Source organism: Nesoenas mayeri, assembly GCF_963082525.1.
Source record: "Nesoenas mayeri genome assembly, chromosome: 3".
Taxonomy (NCBI): domain Eukaryota; kingdom Metazoa; phylum Chordata; class Aves; order Columbiformes; family Columbidae; genus Nesoenas; species Nesoenas mayeri.
This window is the reverse complement of record NC_137544.1, coordinates 30440288-30467172: the sequence shown is the minus strand read 5'-3', so window position 1 is coordinate 30467172 and position 26885 is coordinate 30440288. Positions and strand designations below refer to the sequence as shown.

At 36.6% G+C, this 26885-nt stretch overlaps 1 protein-coding gene across 1 annotated transcript in view; it reads right to left on the bottom strand.

Annotated features, from left to right (window-relative positions):
- The window catches only part of ADGRB3 (adhesion G protein-coupled receptor B3), a gene marked incomplete at its 5' end in the record, with an annotated part of 442349 nt that overhangs the window by 106673 nt on the left and 308791 nt on the right, over positions 1 to 26885 (bottom strand). The window lies entirely within an intron of this gene.

Genomic DNA, 26885 nt, shown 5'->3' with positions numbered 1-26885 from the left:
TTACCATGTTGCCTTTCTCTATATAAAATTATACCTCCTGACCCTTGGAATGGTTAAGTTTTTATCCTAAGCCACTAACATCTATACTGTATTTAAAAATGTCACTGCTTTTAAGTCCAATACATAGTAGTCCTGCAGGGCTAGAGGCAATAACTTGTAAAGGGAAAAATTCTCCACTTTCCAATTGGACACACAGACCTTGCTTCTGACCCTGCAGGGCTGTCAGCTATCAAACTTTGAAGTCATGACATTTTAAAGAAAATGTATGGAGGAGTTATTTTATAGGAACAGAAAACCATTTTTAGCTTTTTTGTGAGAAAGTTTTTATGGCTCTTTTTTGCTTTATGCTTTCAATGAGTAAGATATCTAGTGCTACAGGTGGATGCGTATCAAAATAGTACCAGTAAATGCTTTAAAGAGTCGAAGATTCTGAAGGTTATATGATATGTATTCATGCAAGAACGTTAATACTTGTCGAAAAATGGACTCAAGGTCAGAAATACAGAGATAATGGCCTCAGCTGCAACTCCTCTTATGGTCGTGTTTTAATGTCTAGTGTCTTTTTATCTTTCAGGCCATCTTACATTAAAATTAATTAAAATGACTGCAGCATTAGATGAATTAAGCCACCCTTCATTTTCAGTTATATGTTAATTAATACTAGTATGTAGCGCAATGCAAACTGGAATTTCTTAGAGATTCCTATAAAAGAGCTACAGCAATACTAGTACTAGTACTTTGATTCTTGATGAAATGCTAAAAAAATGTGTGCTTGAGAAAAATATTACTTCAGTTGCTTTAGAACTGCAAACATCTTGCTGCTTCATAGTTCTATGTTGCACAAATTTCCAATTTTGAACTAATTTAAATTTTTAAAAAATCAGAATTAATAGATTTTAAACAGAATTATTTCCACTTCTACTGAACTAATTTACTTCAAAGTTTGGTTTTGTTTTAGTTTTGCCAGTTTCTCCAAGACTGTGGTTCAACATAATATTTAAATATTTCTATAAGTTCAGATCCCAGTGATTTCAGCAGATTTACTTGTATACTCAAAGACAGTCACGTGCTCAAGTTTCTTGTGAGAAACTTACAGTATCACAAAATATTAATGAGTTAAGCTTCAAAATAGGCCTTTAAAGGAAGCAAGGATCATTGGTCACATATTCCAGCCAGTGAAATTATATACCGCTGTACTAGATAATCAGAACAGATCTGTCTGTTCTTTAAATCATAACAATCTTTAAAAAATGTAAAGACTATACACATTACATTGTAACTTAGGCTATGGAAGATATTGTTCTTGATTTAATTATTCATTCAAATAATTCATGATTATAGTATCAGTATAATTTGTATTAATAATACTAATTATTATTCATGAATACTCATACTACATCAAATAAAAAAAACTGTAAACAGATTTATGTTAATTGAATGTCTTTTTGCAACACTTAGCAGAATCAGGAATCAATTCCAATTCAAATGCAAATAATAATCATAATCACATAAACACACTTATCTATCAAAACATGTTTTAAAGATCTCTCTGCACATGGAATGTAATTCCTTTTCCTTATCAGCCCCTCCCCTGCAATTTCTAAAGGAAAAATTACTGATAGTACATCTTATTATGTCCATTGTTTAGAACTGTTTGGCTTGATACTTCTCAAATACTAGAGTTCCTAAGAGAAGGCACTTGAAGTCTAGAGTACCTACACAAGGTCATGAGCATGACTTGTGCTGAGTACCCAGGAAAAGATTCTCCTTTATTTATTTGTTGACAACATCAATAGGCAATTAAATATTTGCCAGTAGTTGCAAAAAATGTTTATTTGTTAAGCAAAGTTCATGCTAACATTGTACCACTGAATTGTCAGTCATTACTGTTCAATGTCATTGGGAAAGGTATGTTTATTGGGAGAAATCCCAGTACAAGTCCTGGTAGAAGTCAGCAGACTGCAAGAGAGATCATTCTGCGGCACTTTCTACCTGGACACTGTAGCTCTTCTGTGAGCAAAACCATGTGAAACTCATCAAACATTTCACTGCCCATGTGAAAACGTTCAGCTGGAGAGCCTTCCATCGAAGCAGCTACTAGGAAAATGGAGACTTACATTTGAGAGAAAATATTATTGACTCAGCTGCCTGGTGCAAAAGAGAGAAGTGTGGAATGAAAGGGAGGACTTATTGACAGGGCATTACTGAGAGTACAGGATGGGGATACAGTGCAAGAAAGACCACGGCCAGGATACTGGAGCAGCCAGGAGGAAAAGAAACACTGCAGTACTTCAGCTGCGTGTCAGGGAAAAGGGAAGCTTATTGCATAATGCCTCTGCGTATATTCTGTCCAACATTTTTTTTTTTTAATGTCTCTACGAGGTAGAAGGCACTTTAATTAAAGGTTGTGTAAACTTTCCCAAAACATCCTTGTGATTTCTGTGTTCAGCAAGTTTACGTACCTCCCCCTGCAAATTAACAGGTTTTCAAGTATTGTACTCTTATTTAGCAATGATGCATGGAAGCTTCTGCTCCATGAATAAAGGGTAAAAACAGCACCACCTGCAAGATGTTAATATACGTTTGGTTCAGGCCTGTAGTGACAGTGGTGTATACAAAGTGTGACGGCAAAACTGAGGAATGGGATAAGACCATGAGGGAAAATCTTCTTGGACATGAAGCATAAACATTTAGAGTTTTACGATAAATAGGGTTGATACCAATTTTTGCTTTTACTTGCATTATAAACTTATGTTGCAGAAAGACATACTGATACCTTAGCAAATATTTTTAAAAGAGCTGTGGATGCCCCTGATTTTAGTATTTTCAGTAGTGAATGCAGTATCTTAGCATATTTGACTTTTTCTCCTTATAAAAATCTAAAAAAGCATCAGATCCACTGCAAGGGAAAAAAAAAAGTGTTTACACACAGAGAAAACTTGCAGCAAACAGTGCCTCCTCCACGAGGTAATATAATTTCTAAATGAGATATAGAGATATGTATCTTTTTTGTTTGGAGCCAATACATTTTTTGTTAGATTTTTTTTCCAGCAGAAAACCAAATTATTTTAAGCATTACTTTTTTTTGAGTTAATTAGAAGAAATAAACTACATGAATAGGATTTTATCTCAAATTATGGAAAGCAGGTGTGTTTGCAAACACGTTTTCCTTAAAACATATAATTTGTGATTTAAACATAAATTGGAGTAGATTTTAATCAACTTTGTAAAAACTACTTTGGAGATAAATGTAAAGACTCAAAAGACAGTCACAATATTAAACTTCATTGACGCTTCAAATACCAGTCTGAGAAATCTTATGTTTTCCTCTTGAAATTAAATTGTCTACATATTTTTGTTCCCTAAACTGACCAAGGAAGCCTTGATCTACAAGATACATCACTGTTCATACATCTTAGATTCTGAACACACACACACACACACACAGAGTTATGTATGCAATGTTACATATATAGACAGTCCCATCTTTACATGTGTAACTCATTGAAGGATCTGGTTCTAATAGTACCATGTACATAAAACCATGGTTTCGTCAATTGAAATGCAAACGACAATAGCAACCTGGTTGTCGGTTGTTGCTCCTGTGGATAACCTCATAGAATGGATATAAAAATTTATCTGAGTATTTGCTAATGCAGACAGCAAATGAGTCTGTTTCTTTACCTGTACTCATGTTTACAGATTTCTTGTGAAATTGCTGCCAGAAACTACAAAGGTCACACCATACTTTTGTGAAGGTGTTTCTGGATATGTTGCCTCCATGTTCATGAGGCAACATATCAAACACTGTTGTAAATGCATGTACTGTAAACACTGCTTTCCATGACAAGTAAGTCATTGTATTAAAGAAGGGACAAGGTCTCCTGCTGTCTTGTGACTTCTACATTTTTCCTTTTACCAGTTCTGGGTCCTTTCATGAATGTACAGCATGCTTTACATGCTGGAGGACTGGAATAATTGTTTTAATTGTCTCTTTGTTCTTTTGGGTAAATGAAAGGAGGTTGTTGCATAAAAGAAAATACAGTATATAAAATTACCAAAGCTTTCTTTTGGAAAAGCAAATTCCTCATTACCTCCCAAGGGCATTATATGAAAAGCTCATGCAAATAGAATGTGTATGTTTTTATGACTCAAGCTATGAAGTTACAGCCATACGGTATTTCATTTTGTATTCACTATCAACTACAATTGCTCTTCTTTCCAGCTGAACTTTCATCTCTGCAGCTTCTTTTTGGAATCTCAATAGATTAATAGGTCACTAAGACATTGTTTGATCATATTTCTCAACCACCTTCATCAGCTTATGAGTCAACCTTGCAACATATGAAAGCAAGACCATTTTTGCACTCACTTCCTCAATATATTTTAAGTATTTAATGCTAAGAAAAGATTACATCTTTCCCACCTTCTCTTCTGTTTCACAAGGTAGTAGATATTTTAATTCAAGACTAATATGAAAAATAGCAAACTACACAGATTTCAAACTCTTCTGACTGACAGATGTGCAAAATTAAACATCCAACAGATAGGACAGTTTGTAGGATATGCAGAAGAAATTAACTCTTGAAGGACAACCAAGTGCAGCCTAAACTGGGTTCTTGAATCTTACGATGCCAAAGCAGACCTAACTAAACACCTGGCATTTCATATATGTTGTTGACAAACTCTGTGAGGTGATGTTTAGATGTAGTATCTACTACTCTACCTTCTATTCTCCTTCCTGTGCAAGTCAAATGAAAAAAAAAAATAAAAAATCCATGTCTAGACAGTATTTTGATAGTTTAATCTTCCCACTCTACTGAAACAAGGTATCAGGGCAATGTCCAATTTAACACACAATGCCTGATGAAAAAGCAAAGAAATGGGAGAGAGTAAAGAAGAGAGTAACAAAGAGGAACAAAGATACAGAAAACATGACCAGTGAGAAAGGCTGTAAGAACTGGCATATGTAATTGAGAGAAAAGAAAACCTGAGAGGAAACATGACCACAGTTTCCTTGGATATAAGAGGCTGGAAGGAAGAGAAAGTACTATCCTGTTTTCCTTTTTCACCAGAGACAGGATAAAAAAGTGCTGAGCTTAGACTGAAACAGGGGCTACTGGGGAAAACTTCACAGCTATTGGGACAGTAAAACCTTGATCATTCTACCAGAAGGAGCCATAAAATCTCCACCATCTCAAGTTTGTAAGAGTAGGTTACAGAACAGTGTGCTGGGAATGGGCGAGATCCCAGGGTAAGCGATCTCTTCAGTGACCTCTTTCACTACGTGCTACAAGCCAGTGATTTCTTCTAAAGGGAGCTACATTTGCTGAACACTTCTGAAAATGCTGAAGTGCCTTTCACTACCAGTGACTAAGAGGGCTGTGCTGTATTGTGCACATTTGAGCACAAAATTGGGAACTGGACAGGGTAAATACTTGGCAGTTTATGAGCGTGACTTAGAGAGCTGTATGGGGTTTTTGTTTTCGTTGTTTTTCCCTCTTTGTTTTGTTTTAATCAAGGTATGCTTGTTTCAGGATTTGGACAGATGTGATCTATTGGATTTCAGAACTGAGCAGAACTGTGATGCAAATGCAAATGCAAGATCCAAAGCCAGCTGAAGTAAGCAGAAGAGTTTCATTTGGCTTTGATGGCCCTGAGGCAGGTCTGCAGTGTATGTGTCCAAGGTTGTATGTGTGTCCCTGGGTGTGTGCTGGGGAGAGGAGGAAGGAGACATTTGTACAGCCACTTACCCTGATTTTGAAATGTTTGCTTTGTCTAATTGACTCAGAGGTGTTTTCAAACTGCCTAATTTAGGAGTTGAAACTACTGTGGCATTTAGGCTTAAGAGAGAAAAATTGAAACTGCCTAACCTCTGGGGTGGCCAGGCTCCCCGTATACCACTGAAGAGACTTAATCTCTACAATTATATGAAACAGTTATTATCATCTCAATATATTTTACAATCAAGTTGAACATGTTTTTAAGCATTTGGCCATCTTAAGCGTCTGAGTAGTGCTTCCACAGAAACACAGGGCATAATATAGAACATAAACTGAAATATCATGACTCACAAAAAAGGGAAGTAAAGTTAAAACATTTAAAAGGTCATGTTTCATTTTTAGATGATGCAGAAACTATTTTATATGTTCACAACAGTCAATTGGAAGCAGTGGAATTTTCTTAGAAATTTGTGAAGGTAATTAGTTGACACACTGAGAAATCCAAGCTATAAAGCACACTATAGTCTAATCAATGATAATAATAAATAGTTTTGATGATTTTTTTCAGTGTTTTATTGTTCTGTACAGGGATACAATAATAATGCAGAAAATTGATTTTCTGCAGAAAGGTTCTCCCATTAAGCATTGTATTCATCATACTGGAAACCAATGAGATTTTTTTTTTAAAGAACTAATAAATAGTTCAAGCAATATTAGCAAAGTTCTTTCCCCCACAGAGTTAAACTCAGGCTGTTAAAATGAGTTGCGAAGTGGGTCAGTGATCCAACCCCTGAGTTTCTTACACAATGGCCTCCTGTGAGGCACAATGTTCTCTGTGAAGTTATTTAGAGTTGACAAGCCATATCACCTCCCAGGAGGTGGATAAGGGTCTATATAGTACATTTAATAATTCTGGAAAAAAAAAATGTTTGTTTGTTTGTTTATTTGTTTTAATTATCATGGATCTGTGCATACGAGGTCTGTTGAGTTAAATAGAAACTTTGTGGATCAAAGAAAGTACATATTAATATTGTAATGTATTACATGAAGACAATTAAAAAAACAAAGCCAAAGTGACTGGCAATTAGAAAATACACCTTCTACAAAAGTTGTATTTTTTTAATCAAGTGTAAGGGCCCTGATTTTGCCATCAGGCTCTGATCATCCTGACGAGCATATAACCATGTTTCTCTATAATCCTCCTCTGCAACCTCTTTTCCCACCCCTTCCCAGTGCTCAGGGTCACTTGTGATCTGCCAGAAATGTGTAACTTTTTATCTGCCTGCTGGAAAACACCTATTGCAACAAGAAAAATAAAAACCAAAAAATTGTGAAAATCTCAGACCTCCATGCATATACGCTTCACCCGTTGGCTCAAGGGTTGCATTTAAGCTCAGGCCCCTGACCTTGGTCTATGTCTGTGCTATGCTGTAGTTATGCTGTGCTTGGCCTTGCACCAGGCCAGTCCTGATCTTGTCTCGCTGACTTGATTTCCCAGCCTGATTTCATATCCGCCACAGCACTACAGGCTGTCTGGTGATCAGTGGGCTGTGGCTGACTTTGGACCTGTTCCGCTCTTCTGATTACACACTGTGGGACTGCACTCTTCATCGAAGGTCTTGCTGTCAGCCTCAGCTCACCTTCCCTCATGGAGCTACACACTCCTGTTGCTGCCTGATGCCTGAGTGCCATACCATAATTCAAAGACATACTGATAGGGAACAAATCTAATTATACGGGTCCTGAATGAAAGTTATTTTGTAGAAGCTATGAACCTTATTAACCAGCTTTGGGAAAAAAAATATTACCTAGTGCAGAGAGTAAATTAGTACAATACATTGAACAAGGAAGAACCTTAAGATATCTTTTGCTATGGTATTGCAAGAATGGCTTACAAATGTCCATTAACTAATTACATTAATTACAATTTGTCTCCTGCCTCACAGGAAACATTCAAGTCCTGTTTGACTCTCTCATAATTTCTTTGAAATCTTGGCCAGACAGCCAGGACAGGATGGTGTCACTCTAGGCTGATGAAACAGCTTTACAGATTTGCATACTAGCTGCACAATGATCATTTCCCAAAGCCTCTTATTCTGTAAGCTGACCCCAGAGTAGTTTAAAAAATTATGTTTGTACCACTAATGTTTGTTTTTCTTCATCTAAGAAGAATCCTCACTATCACCCATGTTTTACACTTGAGAACCCTGGTTTGAGGCAGGTCCATAAACACAGGGCTTCACCATGATCCTATTCCTGGGAATTCCACTGGTAGCCTCAGCACTAGTAGAAAAGAACTGCTTTCCTAATGGAGGTGATATGAGCATCAGAAAATTCCCATCTTCTCCCTATTTAAACACGGTGGGACTGCCATGTATTATAGATACCAGGCACCTCTGGTTTAGTCCCCTGAGCATGCTTGGAGAGTGTTTAGTACTCTCAGCTTGCTGTGGCAGAACTAAGGCTTTTTGGTGAATCCTGGTTAATCCAGGACTACTGTGTAGGCACAGTGCATGTATTTTGTAGTCCTGGCACATCTGGTGCAGACTCAGAAGGTCATAAAGTGTTGGTGTGTGTGGGAATCCTGCTGTGCCTCTGAGAACCTGCACTGGCATTAGCACAAAAAACTATGTTTTAAAACATAAATGGTTATTATGATGGGGAGAGAAAACCCTCAGGTTGACGCTGTGTAAGAGGACTGAGTTGCCCATACCTCATCTGCCAGGATGGTGAGCCTTGCAGCACCAGGCTGCAAGAAAGGTCCTGGACATTAAGTAATATGGACGTTTCAGGCTGAAACGAATCATAGACAGAGCACAAGAATCATGGAACCAGCAAGTAAAGTAGATGATGGTTGTCTGTAGAAACACAGGTAGACCTGTTTCTTGCAATGTGGAAAAATCTTGAACTATGGCCTGCTTTCAGGGCTATCTCAAAATTGCTGATGCAGAAGATGATACTCAGAATGCAAACATGATGCAAATGTACCCAGAATCCAAAGCATTACCCTCCTTCTGTTCTCTTGGAAATCAATTTGGCTGCAGAAACAGGTTTCTTTAATTTGATCCCTTTACTCCCATTTCTTTATTCAGAATGATTCAACTTCAACAACAGTGAACAGGGTTGTGGCTGAAATTTTCTTCTCTGAGATGTAAGAGATGGTATAAAGCCTCGGATGTTCAGGAGGAAAGTTAGGGTAGGATTACAGATTCAAAAGCAAATGCTCTTGAAGTCCATCACATAAGTCATCAAATAAGAAGCCATCATTTAGGTCACTGCGACAGATAGGTGTGTCACTGATCCACCTCAATGAAAGCAAAGAGCCAATTGTCTATAAACATGTAGATGTCATCTACAATTGGAAAGTATTGTATTACAGCTTCACTGAGATGTCTATTCCTCCTTAGAGATCCAACACTGAAGAAGGAAAATATTTCAGATACCTTTCTTCAATATTTCATATTATCTAATGTAGTTGTTTCTCTGTCCACTGCATTGCCTGTTATGAACCACATTATGAGGAACCTCATTCTCCCCCATTTCTGTAGAGCAATGACATGCTGAGGGAGACCGGGCATATCCCATTTCCTCTAGTCACCTGCAGCAAATTTGCTCCAAGTTGTCACAACTGCTTGTGCTGACTGAAGTATCAAAATTCACTATGGGCATAGATTAAAGCTTGTGTAATGCAAGAGTCATAGGTCCAGCATTTTGGTTAGTTTTCAATCTATATAATCTTTTAAATAGAAAACAAGAAAGGACCAAGAAAAAGATGCCTTTAAAAACATTCTCCCAAGAACAAACAAAACAGGGATACTTATTGAGACTAATCGCTTGAAAGAGCCTGTCTGGAGCTGCCTTTTTTTCTTTTTTTTTTTTTTTTTTTTGAGTTTATAGACTTAATAGCCATTAAATAATAGACACATATTTTCCTTCTCTTACTATCACAGATGCTGCCATTGAAATTGTACTTTAAGATTGCACCAATTAGCTGTATTCTGAAAACAAAAGAAAAAAAGAAAAAACACCCCCCCACCTCCATTCAATACCAACTACCCTTTAATCCACATGGCCAAGAAACAAGAGATTTTCTGTAATGCAAATTAAATTCAAATTCCCCAGTCTTCATTAAAGTTCTCATGCATCCAATTGCTGCTTGGGTTTTGCTCAACTGGAACAAAGCTGGTGAAGAATATTTCAAGCTTCCTTTCAAGTCCTTCCTAGAAGCTGGAAAATGAAAAATGGTCTGCTGGCAAACTGTGGTAAGAGTTTTTTTATCCTTTCCATTCTCAGTTTACTGCAACATTTGGTGTCACAAACCATGAAATTCTGCTTTCTACTCCTGAAACGTATCTGGGAATTACTTGTACTACACTTGAATGCTTCTAATAGATTTAACGTCCTGCAGACAACTTTTAATCATCCATGTGGAGTCAGACTTGAGGCATCCCCAGGGTTCAATAATCAGCCTTTTATTATCCATGATCAATGTGTTACCACTGGATATTTATCAGTCATTATACTAATTACAGCATGGCAAAATGTTTTCACTTTTGGGCATACACTTCCAAAGACTGATTGATTCCTCTGTTACTGTTGTAAACACTTGAAGGTAATGTGGGAGTGCCTTCTGGCATCTGTGACAAACCTCTTGGATTCTTTTAGTAACAAAGTAATGTGTTCACTGATGTTCCTGTTTTTCTGGCTAGGATTTGGTCCTTTCCTTTTCAAAACAGCAGGTGATCCTGTCCTCGTTGCTCTTCACATGTTTCTGTTTTTCCTGTTGTACTCAAACTAAGCTGATAGTTAAACTAAATAGCACTTCAAAATCAAGGAAATACTATGTCAGGTCTCCTCACACATAATTATCAATTTGATGTAAGATGTGTTGTTCATGCAGCCTTTTAACATCTTAGCTTTGCCTCACCGAAACTGATTCTTTCTCCTGCCCGTCCCTGTAAAAATTGATATAGGACTCTTAAATTAATTTAACTTTCATTTCTCTTACAATTGGATTTATTTATTTATTTGATTGTTTGGGGATTTTTTTGTTCCTGAATTGGTAGTTGTTCTATCTGCCTTCTGATGAGCACTTACTCTTCTAAGACCACTTTGTTCTCAGGTTACAACACAATGCCAAACCTCTATCATAACAGTCATCAGCAACTACTTGTGAACCCAAGCAGAATTTTCTCTAGTTAGTCTCCTATCTATAACAGCTATTTTTGACATAAGTAGCCACTCAGTTCTCCCCAAATGTTTTGTAGGAGTTGTCTTGAAGAGTCGTGTTATTTCTTGGTTCTGCTTCATTCTACCCAAACGAGATTGGCCTGCCTCCCATGGCTTGATCAGTTCCACAAAATCTTCTCTGCAGGTGTCACACAGGTTTCTTTTCTCAAGGCCCTAATTTTTAATCTGTACTTACTTCTCTTCAATAATCTGATCTGTCAGTGTGGGCCTAAATTTCATGTGTTTGCTCATGACAAACAGATTGATGTTATAAAATTAGCCCTTAATATTCCCTCTACCACATCTGTGCTGCCTGCTTGCCAAGTTGATGACAAGGTTTGGATGTTTAGAAATTTCATACAATTTAATGCCTCTAAAATATACATTGATTCAGAGGAAATAGACACTATTTCAAATTACCATTCTTTTGTAAATCTGCCATTGTGGGCACACCATAAAGAATTCTGCAATAGCAAGAACTGAGACTCGATCTTCTAGCACTAAAATTGTTTGTGTATTTTCATACATCAAAAAGTGGTGGAAAGTATAAGGCACTAGAGTTCCAAACCAGTATGATATGCACTCAGTGCCAATGGTCAGCATAGACACTGGCAATTTCGAACTAGAGATATTAAATTTAAATTCAAGTACTGATTTGGCACACGTTTTGGAGTATCTTTTAATTTTATGTAATTATAGATAGAAACTTTTGGAGCTTATCTTTTAAAAATTACCGGGAGACTTTCAGTGTTCTGAGGATGATCTTTACACAACAATTAGATTTAATAGTAGCTGGTGGCATTAGGGTCAAACTCAGATACAATCCCAGTGAACCCACAATGAAGACTGTCTCTCAGACAGGTTTCTGGTAGAGCTCTTTGAAAAGCCTGCAATGAAATCTGAAGCCAGGTTAATTTTGTCTTGTGGTTTTGTGTTTTATCTGAACCTGAAACACAAGGTAAGGACTTTCGTCTGCTGTGATTGGCTCAAATGAACAGTCAGTTTTGACAAAAAGAGGGTCTATTTTTTCAAAGTAAGGTGAAACTCAGTTCATATTAAAAAAAAAATGGAACCAGACAAAACATCAGGAATTTTAGCCAAACTTAAATTTGAAAATCAATGCTTCTGTCAGTAGGGTCTAGAATTCAAGGCAGACTGAAAGACTGCAGAAAATTTGCACAGCCTTCATTTCCAGCCTTCTCTTTCATAACATGTGAAATAATATCTAAAAGGAATATATGAAAATTCATAATAGTAGTTTCTTAGCTCTAAACAAAAGGAGGTCAGCTGATTATAGGCTCTCATGTGTCAGGACAAAACCAGCATGTTCAGATGGTCTGCTATGAATAAATACAACATGTATTTTTAATGTAACAGGTTTCTAGCCTTCTCACATAAGGCTTCCTGAAAACATAAGAAGATTCCCCTTATGGATTTCTGGATACAAAACCTTTCTGGGTATATTCATTATTTCCTCTTTGTTGTTAGCATGACAGACATGACTGAGTAAGAACAAATTTTTTTATTGTGAGTACTTGTTTCGCCTGCTGGTCATTTGATTCCTTTTGTTGATTTTCCTAATGTTTCTCTTTGGAGCTAGGAATAAGGAAAAAAATGGCTAGAAAATACCAGAAAAAACCTCACTTTGGAATAACTACACTGCCTGCATGTCATTTTTCACATCCCATTGCTTAATGCACTGATCTCTGTCAAAAGCAGAGTTTCCTGGTTAAACAGAACTGATGGTGGCAGAGTGCCAGCTTGCATCTGGGCTGGGGACTCACCCTGGTGGTCAGCAGAGTGGTGGAGTTTAAAACAATACTAACACTGCCCCTCTTTCCCAGAGGTGATAAGGATGACAGCTGGCTCGGTATCTCATCAGGAAGATTCTCGGGGTCAAATTCACAGCTATGACATGATCCTTGACAGTGAGACTTTGGGTTAAAGCCAGCAGACGCAGTGAGTGATGTGGCTATTGACTGAAGCTCGACTCTCCAGAAAAGAGAAGTGGAACTAAGTTGGGAACTAATTAATTCTATCTGCTTACAGGGGTTGTGCAAAAGAAAGCATTCATCTCCACTTCCAGATTGAACTATGAGCATTTGGGAGGTGCCTGTGGTGTGAAGCAGCATCGCTGCTCTCATGCAGTGGACCTAGACCATAAGCTTTCCATGAAAACTGTAAAAACTCTCCGGTTATGAATGGATATGCTTGGAATTTCTTCATAACAGGAACCTGTAGCAGGCTTGGTATTGCAACAAACATTTTTACACCATTTTTTGGTCATCCACAGTCTTAAGTTAGCCACAGTCAGTTGAGAGCTGCTTTAGAGCTCAGGCTTGAAAGGGTTGGCAGACAGAAGGGAGCTTTCCTGCATACTCCAAGATAGAAATGTTTCACTATATTTGGATCACTTATTCAGATTAAAAGTCTGAGATTTTAGCAACTTTTGGGTTTTCTGTTGGCATTTTTTAAGGTAATAAAAAGCAGATATTCATGTAAAAGAAGCTTTAACAGAAGAATGAACAATCTTTATTTTCCAAGTACTTATTGTCAGAAGAAGATATAGAAATCCATTTTTATGCAGGGTCAAATAAAATTCAATACCAGGACACCTGTATCTGTCTTCACTTTTGATTCTATTTGCTTAGCTGTTAAACTTAATGCTTGTTAATTTTATTCATAACATATTGAGCCAGTTTCACTGACGTGCTTTGCTTTGCTTATTTGTACCTCTTCAGTTATGCACAGCAGGTATGAACTCAGTTTAGCTGGCTGATTAAGGTGATTGGCATCAATGGAGCACTGTGAGACAGAATGTACCAGTAAATGTGGCCCTTGTTTAAAAAAGGCAATGTCAAGTGTTGAACTGCCCTCTAACTCTTTACCAGGCTAAGAAAAAATATGTTGTTCTTAATTTTAAATATAAAGATCTGTTTGTTTGTTTGTTTGTTTGTTTTGTGAATATGGAAATTTGTTTGTATTTGAATGAAATTTTGGGCAATTCAACATCTTTATTTCAAAATTTTTATATTTTTGTGTGTATATACCAAATTCAGATGCCAATATATGCAATGAAGCATGCATACACATTTCACTCTTGTTCCCTCACATTTGTGAGCATTCAGATGGTTTGGTACGGAATTAGAGAGGTGCTGTGCATAAAATTTTGGCTTCAGTTGGGATGCTGCTTCAATTTCAGGTTTGCAAATGTTCAGAAAATTTTGGCTCAATGGTTTTACACAAAAAATACGCATAATGGGGCCGAGCATCCAGCAGATTGTGTCTGAATAGTAGATAAACTGTATTCTCCAACTTTGTTTAATGCAAAAACACTTGTATAATACATATTAGGTCTTCATAACTCAGGATATGTTGTGGATGGACTGCAGAAGTCCTGCACATAAACTGCCAAATCTTGCATTGTAGAGCCTTGAAAACAAACCTGAAAAATATGTTATTGCTAATGTAGAAGATCGAAGAAAGAACTGGGGCAACAGCTGGCGCTCCAAAAGCTGTTGAGCTGCTGCCTCTGGCTTTCCCAGCCTAGCACAGCAGATCATCAGCCAGTTCTATAAATGACAACTACAGCTGTTTTGTGGGCCATCTTTAGAAAAGTCTAATAACCTGCAAGTAATCAAAGGTCTATACATATTTGGTGTGTGATACAAAATCAAGACAGTGTTCCCTTCAAAATGCTACTAAAGACTTCAGAGCAAAGCCTAGCAATTCCCAACAATACTTTGTCATTCACAATAATTAAATAGAAGGGGTTTTTTTATCATGATATCACTAAAAGTTCAGGAGCTAACATAAGAAACTGAAGACATAGGACTTTATATGTTTGGTTCAGGTTGTTTTTTTAAATTAAGTATTTACAATAGAACTAATATTGAAATTCTAGTCAAGTATCTGTAATCTAATTCAGAATTATTAAAGGGTTTCAACAACTTTTCACTTTGGAAAGATTAGGGTTTGGATCTAGAGTACGCAGCAATTTAAAGTTATTGGAGCGCTTCACAAATTGGAGTTCTAATTTGGAAGAATGAAGGTCTCCTAAAAAATGTGAAGCACACCAATAATTTTAAATTATTTTCTAGTTTGCAAGTCCAGAACCTCTACCATTTACAAAGAGAGACACTTATAACAAAAAGTAAAGTGCTGCAATATTTTCTAATCAGTGAGTATGGTGTAGAGCAATCCTAAGGCACTGAAGTGCTACACTTTTTTGTGGAAGACCTTAAATCTTTAAAATATAAGCAAGTCAAAGAGTTTCTTCTCTGCAAAACTGAAGACACAGTGAACTGATTTGAGATAAGCAACATACATACTATAAAAGAGTACACATTTCAGATGCAACTTCAGAAAAATATATCTGTGTATCTGCTAATACAGTTGATAGTTTAGTTTTTCCTGATTTACATGTTTGCTCATTTATAATTATTTACATTATATATAAATTCAGTTCAGTAGATCAGCTTATTCAGTGATATTTCTTTCCTGTAAGAAAATGTATCTGTGTCTGACTTTACTTGCACATTTGTACATATACGTGTATTAACAAAAGCAGTTTTTACTTCACTGTTGGGAGATTAACAAATTATAGTGGTCCTAGGCCTTGCTGATAATGCAAGGCATGAGAACAAACTCTATACATGCTTGAGTGACATTAAGTCAGTGACGTGATCATGGATCAAGGACAGCTCATAGTGGAAACAGAAAGATAAAACTGTCCAAATAATGTAGTCTAAGATCTGATTTAGCTTCAGCGGCAAAGTGACAACTGTTCTATCTCTCTGATCCTGTCCTGTGTCTATTGGAATCAGTTCTAGGTTATCTTTGGAAAACACCATCTTTCCATCAGCATGATTATATTTTCTATTTTGTACGTTATTACTTTGCCACATTAAACTAAATCATTCATTATTAAGTAATCATTTAACCTCCACTTGACCTTTTTCTCTCTATATAGAACTGCCACTATTTCTCTAGTTTTAGAAACCACACATATTTAACCTCATAATCTCTAATGGCTTTTTAGGCAAAAAAAATAATCTTGCCTTTCCTGTTCCCTGACTAACTTTTGCAACATATTCCTTGATGATTTTTAATCCTCAGTTTCAGTCTTCACTTTGCTTAGAACATTTCTTTTACAGTTGCTTTATGATTTACCATGTGACTCTGATTATACTTTTCTGTTTTGTGGGGTTTTTTCTTCCCCTTCCACTGTGTGTGATCTCTGTGTAGCTCTCAATGTTATTGATCCTTCTTCAGTATTTCAAGAAGAAGGTCAATATCTACAACTTTTTCATGTCTTTTGAGCCTAACCTAACTGTTCTTTCAGTAGTTTCTTTGGAGTTCCTGTTTTCTTTGCTTCATTGATTATGACAATTTTGAAAACTCTCCTCTTTTTTGTTGTACCTGCATACATAGAGCTGAATTTGACACTCATTCAGGTCATACAGACTTTGCACTTTTCTTTTCCCGCTACAGACGGTGGGAGAAAGATTTGGAAAAAGTAACAGAGACAAAGCAGGCAAAGTGAGTCACAGACAAAATCGACCTGAAGAAACTAATCACTGAGTGGAGTTGCTTTGTAGCTAATTAAATAAGTTGCTATTGAAAATAACGGAGAGCTTAAGCCAAACTGGTTATCAACATGTCACTCAAGACATTAAAAATGAGGGAAAATAACAGACAGTTGCACAAAATGTACCTCAAAAGAATTTTGCAAATAAGGTTAATATTATTTTTATGTCAGAGGTGGGAAATGTTATGTACAGGAAAGAGAAGTGGTTTTCCCAGAGTCATTCAGTGTTGCTAGAAAAATAAAATGTGTTCCCACGCAACTGACCTCTTCGCTCAGCAACTCTACTTCCAGTTTCCCCATGTCTCACTGCAATCTATCAATATCACCTGCAAAAGTCCAGGCTTCAGAGGAAGCAGAGAAAGAGATAACGTGCAGTGAACAAGTATTCGCTGCATTTAACAGTGAATTCCTGAGATGCTCAAGAAGGCTCAAGGGAAAGACAAAAGCAGAATGGTAATGCTGATCTCATTTTCACAATGGTGGGGAGACAGATTCATAAAAGGACTGAAGTATATTAACGAAGGACTTTTAGGCATATTAAACTACTGATTTTGCACCTTTGAGAAACTCTATAGTTCACTAGGAAAGTAACATTAAAAAAAAAAAAAATTACATTTTCCAAATGGCTAAGGCTTCAGATTAGGTCAAAATTCATAACGATGTTCTGTTTTTCTTTCCTAGTTCCAGTTTCTAACTGAGATTTCCTAATTCCAGTTTCTAACTACAATGGCTAACTGTGAACTTGCTTTTCTCTCTCTCTGCCATTCATCTGATTAACACTTCTTTTCCAGGTCTCTCCCTTCTGCATATCTCATCTCTGAGGAGGTGGTGAAGCTTTCACTTCTATCCCACCAACGTGGAAATGTCTCTTCATTTACTTTGAGTCATTTTCATTTCAAACTTCTGTGTGCCCATCTATGACCCTTTGTGTGACCTATGTATACTAAGAAGGAAAGTCTCTGTCACACTTTGAGCATCTCTGGAATATATTAAGAAAGAAGCTCCTGGAACTTGACATAGCAAAATAGTTCTGCTTCCAAAATCGTACAGTATAAGAGAGAGACAAAATGTTACCTGTTTGGTTCAACATCTTAAAGTAATTCAATTGATATGGTTTTAGATTTGCCTACATTTAGATGTCTAGCTAGCAGTCATTTTTTCCACAAAAGTTCAGACCTTCTTTAAATATTTTTCCCTGACTGCTTCCTGGTTAATTACAGTGTAAGATGCTTTTCCCACAGGGACAGGTTCTCAGTCTTGCCTCTAGTACATCAGCACATGTCACGACGCATCTTTATGCTGGTGACTTCCATGCTTGTCTGGAGTCACTTCAGCCTATTGTCTTGCTCTGAGTCTACCTTCAACCTCACCCACCCTCTCTGTTCTTTTCTTCCTGTATGTCTGCCATCACGAGTTATGCTTTTATTTCTACTGACCTAAATATTGATGACTCACCTTTCCCTTCCACCCCCCAGCAGTTTCTTCTCAACTCCCACATAAAAACACCCTTTTTTTTCTTTAAAATGCATGTAATTTCTGTGTGGTTAAGATGGTTAAGATCTTTTTAAGAAGACCAACACATATATTACTAATCTTATAGTAATACAATAGAAGTAGTCAAAGATGTAGGTACGGTTTAGTCAAAGTGTGATTTCAGTTAATTTTGAAAGTAGATCGAGAGTTTGGCTATGAGACAAAATGTAGGGCTGACCCCTCTGAAGTTGGTGATAGACACATTTGTACACCAGAATCAAATCTTTGCCTACCAGATAATCCCTAAAAGGACATAGGTACTTGGACCTTCACAAATTCCAGTTCCATCATCTTCTAAGTTACTGAAACTTGTATTTCATTTTGCTGTTTAAATTCAGCTGGAGATTCATTTGAAGACTGACAGATGTTGGTTACTATTTCTTTTCTATTCCTGTCTGTTTGGAGCTAGTCTAGTATTTCCAGGTGACCTAAATATAATTCTGAAGAAAGAGCCTGAGAATAATCCCATTTTCTTCATTTTTAATGCAGATATACCATCTGGATTTTCAAGAATTCTTGTAACTTAACTTTCTGAAGAGCAAGCAAAAATTCTGCCTATCTCAAAGTTGTTGTAAATCAAACTTACAAGTATATTATAACACAAGGCCACTGAAGACCTGAGCAAAATTCCACAGCAGTCAGCAATAATCCTACACACACTGGTGTAATGAATCTGTGTGGTGAAATATGCACAAACAGTTCAGTACTCCTAAAAATGAGAGCTAATTTACAAAAATACATCCTCTCGTTGTGTATTTTTTTTTCATTAAGAATCTAATTAGGTGATTCAACTTCATTTTAAGCATCTAACTTAGCTAGAAAAGAAGTACACAGGAGATCCTGTGTAGCCATGGCCCCGTCACAGAGAGTTCTATCTACATCACTCATTTTTGTAAGTATTTAGCTCCCATTTTGCTATTCAAGTGAATACTTTTTTTTTATAATTAAAGATCAAAATCCCCAAATGTCCAAACACTAACTTGCCTGTTGACCAGGCAAAAGTGTTATTCTTCCAGACATTTTATGTCACAGAAGTAGGTAATGAATCTTTCTGATCTAGCTCTGGAGGACTCCAGATAACTGTGAACAGGTTGAATCAGATGTCAGACAGATCAATAGCATAGAGGTGACAGAGTCATTGGACTAGCTCTGTGCTAGCAGCAGAAAATAAATGGTCGCAGAGAACTGAATGATTATGGGGAAATGTAAGTGATTTCAAAGAAATATAATAAAAGAAATTCAAACTGTCACTAAGGGTAGAATATGTAGAATTACTTTATACAGTCTCTCTCCAATGTCTAGTTCGTTGCTACTAAGGAAGCATAATGATTTATATAGGCATGGTTGTGACTGAGGAAGAGAAATAGCTGATCAAAATGAAAATATATTGAACTTAAGAGTGTGTGGAAAACATTAAAATGTTCACATGCAGTCCTTCACCTTTTTCATATTACTCCCTCTATCTCTATATTAACTATATTGAGGTTTTCTGGATCATCTCCAGGTTGAGCATATTTTCCCATTAGTGAGCTGACCAAAATTACACCTAATAAAGTAAAAGTCTTAGAATACAAAATGCTATACAAACACTCAATTAAGTTCAAGTAGACTTTTCTCATGTGGCCATTACTGCACTATATGCACAGTTTTGTCAAACAAGCAGAGAGGCAGGTTGAAATTAATGATGCTTGGAGATATGCATTTAGATTAGTATGAGCATTTTTTCCCTTTCTTTTTATGCTGTAAAGTCAGTGAAAATATCCCGAAACTATTTGCAAAGGCAGGTTGAATTGACTGAGCAGATCTATCTGGAAAAAGTATTTGAGGGAAAATTCACAAAAATGGTAGTCAAAGAGATACAGTTCTATTGTTTCTATCCCCTGTGTCAAAGCACTCCCATAGGATACAGAAAGCCTTGGGTCTCATTTCTCCATATTTCTGTTGGAATATGAGTTCATATGCCCTACTTCCCAACAGAGTATCTTATTTTTCTGAAAGGGAATTATGGAGCCAAACCTCTTAGACCCTCAGGCTGAAGCAAAATACATCAGCAGTCAGTGAGACAGAGAGCAGGAATGTTTCACAGGCACTTTTACCTATAACTTAAGAGGTAGGTAATTTCTCTTGTTAAGGGGGGGAGTCTAATAGTCTACTCTCAGGTGAACCTTTAAGCATAGGTATGAAATGGAGCTCTATAAATACTGACATTGAGCTCATCTTCCCACTTCCATTCCGCTAATTCAGTTCAGTAAGAGTTGTTTTTATTTTCAAACAAATCTTTTTGCCTTTCCCATTTACATAACTAGCTTTCCTCCCTTCACCATCCTCAAAACGTGTTCATGGTCCTAATTCAATTCACCATTGTGTAATTGAGAGGTAGAGCTTTAGGGAAGTAGATTCCTGGCTTTCGTGATACTCCATGGTTAGTATACTTTGTAGACTTTGCTTTTTTGGTTTTAATTTTTTTTTTTTTTTTTTTTTTTTTTAAACCATGGAGACATTTGCGAATATTTTCCCTTGGTGAGAAAGATTGTGTGAAACTGAGTGAAACAATATAACAAAATAATCCTGAACTGATATCTTCACATTGCAGTTCAAGACTTCTGAGTGAAACTAGCACTGGTACATGGTAGATTTGCAGTATGTCTGTGTAACATTACAATGCATTTATCAGAAAGCTGTAATTGGATATCATTCTACTGTGACTGGCTGCAATTTAATCCACTGACAAAGTGGCTCTTCAGCTCTGGGAATGTGCAGAATTCAGACTTGGTGCAGAAGAATCCAAGTTTCTGACAGTGAGGTACACTCTACAGAAGGAGACAAAGGTTTCCTTCACACAAAGACAAGAAGAGCAAGCTATTCCACTTTATGTCCATGCAGAAATAGCACAGTCTAAAGACACTCACATCTAAAGATACAAACTTGTAATGACAAACTCACACAAGCCGTATTTCATTCTTTGATATTCCAGTGCTCTGTAAGGGAAAGCTGACTGGACCGCAAAAATGTGAACATAGCCCATCTTCAGTTATAGATACTGCTGTAGCACTTTATCCAAATTTTCTTGTATTCATATTGGTTTTTTTCTTGTATGCTTAGAACAGAATTGCTGTAGCACTCTTACATTCAAGACCGCACTTAATTTACTAGCTATAAGCACACTGTGACCCAAAAAAATCAGTCAGATAATGGATAGAAATGAAACTATACATTTGATCTCTCTGACGTTCCTATTCAGGGCTACAGAAAAATCAGTTAACAGAAATTGAGTCTGAAACAATTTTCCTGCTCCTATGCAAAGTGAAGATCTTTGTCATCTCCTTCTATAGGAGCTACTGATTAGGCCCCTGTTATAACATTTAGTTAGAAACAACCTGCAAGAGGAGTTTTGAGGGAGAACATAGCAATACAATGTTGTAGTAAGAGGCATTCTGCCTGCTGCTTTGTACTCAGGACACCAAGGAAATGCTTTAGCTGAAATGTGCTATAAACAGATCTGCAGTAAAAAATGCTTATATTTGTTTCTGCTTCATTTTTTGCCTTCACCTAGTTATCAAAAAGGCTTTAAATAAATATTGTATCAGTTCCTCAATTGATATTTGCTTTGATAAATTCTTACTAGAAGCTGTATATTTAAGACTGACAGAATTCAGCATGAGTTCTTTTGATTTTCTGTTAGCTTTCAATTAACTTTGGAACAAGTTAAACCAGTGTCAGCCGAATCTAATCTGATTTCAAGGGAATTGTCCATATTCTCTGTCAAAATAATCTACAGACAAAGCAACTCCAATGATGTATACATCTAGTATAACTCTGCTAACAAATTTATCAGAGTGGAATATAGTCTCCTACTTGCCCACATCATTGTGCATGAGAGTTACTTTCCCCATATAATAAACACACTCATGTTCCACATTTCTTAGGCTACTTCATACCATGTTCTCCATTGTGGAAGCAGCTCCAAGATGTGTCACTTTCTGAGAAGCATTGGATGCACTGGACTGGATAGCAGGAGTGCAGTTGCTGTTACAGGCTTTGAGGAGATAAAATTTAGAGCAATCTCTTCTTGAGGTCATTTAGTAGCTTTAGAGAACAGAGTAGTTTCTATGCATCCCTGAGCATAAGGCTGACAACTCTGCCTGGATCTTACATGTGGAAGTAAGTGTACTGCTGTACTGCAGTGGTCTGGAGCCAAATAAAGTATCTTCATTCAGAGACCTGAAGTTGCTCTCAGGCACTTTAAAAATGCAAATATAGTCTACTCAGGCCAAACCAGATGAGATTCACTCCACCTGCTTTGCACAGATCTGTCTGCAAAATGCAGCTGTACTTGCAGATGTTTGCTATTGCTGAGACAGTGCAACACAGCCAGAGCAGACCAGTGAACTGAGCTCTGAAGCTACAATTAAGATACATATTTCATCAGGGTTAAGAGAGTATCTTTTCTCCTCGATGGTTTTTCTGTTGCTGGAAGGATGCACCATAGTGGTGTAGAGCACTTTCCTCACTCATTTTTTGAGTCTGAAAAAACTATGGAGGACCCCTAACAACAATTATCTGCTTCACTGGCTGTCAGTGTGAGTGTAACAAGCATTTGCTAGACTAGTTGTGCACGGGCTAAAACAGTTTAAAAATTGCAGAACAGCTTTCCTCCCTCCAAATTGAACTACCACTTACTCCAACAATTAAATGATCAATGAATCCCTTTTTTACCAATACTTTCATGTCATCAGGATGAAATAAGAACAACTTCTCTGTGACCATTACCATAGTGGGAAACTCCCCACTAGGGTCTGTTTGTTGTTTTTTTATTAGGACAAAGCAATTTTGAAATGAAAGAAGAAAGAAAAAATACTGCAGATAAGAATCACTCTGGAAGGATTCTTATACAACACTTGTAAAGAACATTACACAACCAGAGTGGACCAGTAAAAATTCTGGTTTAACTCAGCGTTGTGTCCGATGTGGAAAAGTGCGCAGGAACAAGGCAAGCCTATGGCGATATATCTCTGGATGTCCTTTGAGGTGTCAGGGACTCAGGGACTTCCTAATCTGGGGGTTGCATTTGGACCACTGTTCTTAATAGTATTTATAGACCTGCCATCAGTGAACATGCCTAAGAGGTTTTGGAATTCATTTAGATTTTTGGCTTCTAGTACATCCAGCACATTCAGTTCCACAATTTAATTACATACTAAGTGAAAAAGTGCTTTGTTGATTTTAAACCTCTTACCTGATAATTTCATTAAGTGCCTTGTCATCTTCCATTATTGTTGTGTTTTCTGCCTTTGCAGTATTTATCGTTATTCACAGTGCTCCAGAGCCACTGCCACCCTCTTGTTTGGTTAATTGACAACATGATCTTAATATCACTTTTTTTTCTATTTGTGCATGAAAATTCATTTCATATAGATTCTATGCTACCTTTTGATACAACAAACTTAACTCACCTTACGGTACATTTTAAGGTATAGTCAACCCTGCTATTACATTATCTCACGAATTATCTTTCACTCATCAAATTTCTGACATATTTGTTATACAGAAACTTGCAACACAATTATTGCATCTTCTTAGACTTTCAACACATATACAGAATCACTAATGCCTCTGGTGCTGTTTTAGTACGTATTGCATTTAATCTTCTTCATTGAGATTACATTTGTTTGGGTAGTTCTTCACTGCTATTCTTTTTTCTAGAATAGAAAGCTTTAACTTAACTTTTCAGGTATGTGTCATTATTAAATTTATGCTGTTCTGTATCTGACAAATTTCCCTACAATTTAGCCTTCCCTAGAATGTTTGAATTTGAAATGTAGGTAACCTAATCTATTCTGATTTAGGTGAAGGCCATGTCTTTTGGATGGGTTCAGTCTAAAATTTTCCCAGTTTCCAAATCCTCCTACAGTAAATGTGGATGATTCCCTACATGTGATACGGTTTCCTACATCATGTGAAGGAAACTGGGAACATTCTGAACCTTGTTACAAAGGAAATTCTCATCTTCAGCCAGTGTTTGGTTAACATTTTACTTTTGGGTCTTTCACTCTTTTTTTTTTTTATGTGCAATATCCATACACATCATACTCACTACAGTGATTAATTCTTCATGAAGATGATGTCTAAATGCTTTGGATGCTTCAGCACGTTTTCATTTAAGTACAGAAGTCAGTCATACAGCCCTCACCGGAAACTCAAACCAAGTATCTATGTCACTAATGCAGGTATCAGTGGCAGGTCGCTCTTCAGCAGGCACCCAGTTTTAGCTGCTCTATGCTGTACCTTGCAAATATATACGTTATTTAAGAATAATTTATAGAATCCATGCCTGAGTCTCTCCTATGGAAAACCTGGAGATAGATAACCTAATTTTAGAGCCTACCTGTTCTAATCAGTATGGCATATGCAGAGTGCAATAATATATAGGCCTTCCTTCATCTAAGGAGCCTCCATAAGAGCCCTTCTATGTGACCATATTATCTTTAACCCCACATCCTGCAGGATTTTCTTCCTTACTGACCCTGAGACTGTTACACTAGATATAGCCTGTTCACTGATATTCTTCAAAGATTTACTTACTTACTACTCTGAATTTTTTCACTCCCTTTTCCTGAGGACTGAATTGCCTGCCACAAGTACCATAATATTCATTCACCTTATTTAGAAATATGCACATGTACAGAAGCACACACACACAAATCTACTACAGTTCAAAAACACATTTTTGTACCATAGTGAAGAACATTGCATTGCTGTGATCTCAGGCTTGATCCACTCTGAGCTGGTATTTTGAACACTGACACATGTCACAGAAGAAAATTCTAAAATGGCATTTTGATATTGTGGTTTATCTGATGACTGGGCAAGAGACAGGGCAATGATGGTGGTGGCCTTCAAATAAAGACTAGAACAGCCAGGAAGGAGAGAGGGTCAATTAATTATTTCTAATTCAAGGGCATGTGATGCAAAAATACACAGAATCATTTTGCTTTAGTAAATCTTTCACTTGGATTTCAAACTATACAGTCTATTCTAAACTGTGTGCACTACACCAATTGGTATTTATCTAAAACATGTTACAGATAATACTCCACTCTTCTCACGAGTGAAAGCAACAAATTCATTCTGAAGGTGGTTGTGTGTTCTCTATCTCTTTCAAAGTATTTTGAGAAAAGCAGTTCAGAAGCAAAAGAAATACAATGTCTTCAAACAGCTTCAGGAGAAAGGTATTAAATTTATGTCATTCTATCCAGCAGAACTGAAAATGGCTTATGACAAAAAAGGTTTGTTTTTTTTTTTTAAATGTTTCCTCAGTGGATTCAACAGTTTTGGAAGACTCTCTTGAAATTGAGAGATAAATGATTCTGTGTTTTTCTTTTACTGATATGGTTTTAAAATAAACTAACTGCCTTTTTTTTCCTCTTTGTATGTAAGATTTTACTTTTTTATGATCAATAACTCTCTTTTTTTCAATCATAACAAGATGCTCAAAAAGTCCAGTGCCCTGTTGGGTGTTTCATTATTACACTCCAATATCTGATAGCTGGAAGCATTAAGCATGTAGAAGAAGAAAGAAAGTAATTTTCCAATATTTTACCACATCTTCCTAGGAGAACACGCCTAGGAGTATTCTGAGGAAGTGAAAGAGGCAATGTCGGCTTTTCATTTATGGTGAGTCTACTAATCAAAGGACTTATTCAGTTCTATTGAATTTTGACTGAGTAGGTCTCACAAGATAAGGATCTATCCGAGCTGCTGTGATGTTGACTTTCCATGTAACTCAACTACTTATAACCAGAAAAAGAGCTGCTAGGCACAGCATGTTTGTCTTGGAGGAATAAATTTTAGCGCATATCAAAAAGAAATGAAGATTCTTAGAGCTCCTTCATTACAACAATGTATTTAAGTATTTGTCGTCTTCTTTTTTTCTTTTTTTTTTTTGTATTTTTGGTTGCAATTATTTTTCTCTATTTAAAATATACATGGAAACATATCTGTTTATTATTCTAAATCCCATTGTCTTGTGAAAAATGACAATGATCTCTTGCACTCATACACTGAATGATTCCTAGCTATTGCCACTTGCAACTGCACTTCAATAATTACAAAAGTAACAGCGAAGATTAATATGAACTATAGTGTTAGAAGAAAACATACACATAAATAAACATGTTCTTGAAATAACCCTTTTGACCATGGTGGACCTGGTAATTAAACTATAGCTAATATAACTAAATTTTACAGATGCGATGGTCAAGAATGAGATGGTATATATGGTCACTTATCTTCCTCTCTCATTTTTGAAACTCACAATTTGTATTTTAAGAATCCACTAGTCCACTAGATAGTACATATGACATAAAGAAAGAGGAGAAGATCCGGGTCTTATGAAGTATCAGATCATAAATGACACAAGTGTCAGATGAGAAAACATGGTTGTCTTCAGAGCTCATGAAAGTTGCTTTCCTTTTAGCTACGAGTATTAGGCTGAACAAGATGGATAGAAACAACTCTACACTCACAGTTCAGTAAGGTTTCAATTTTTCTTTTGCCTTTAGTGTCTCTTCCTTAAAAAAATGGCAAGTTACTGTTCGTTATGATGTGTTTATAAAGCACTTTTATAAAGCACTTTTTTTTTTTTCATAAAGCAGTGATATTTATGGAACTTACTGACAGCATAACATCAGTTACTACATTTTATGCAAAACTAAGAAGGCTCTCCAAGAAGTGCTGTCAGTTAGTTTGTCAGGCAGAGCAAACATGCAATATCTGCCTGGCAACCCTGGCTGCAGTGTGTTAGGTTGAAG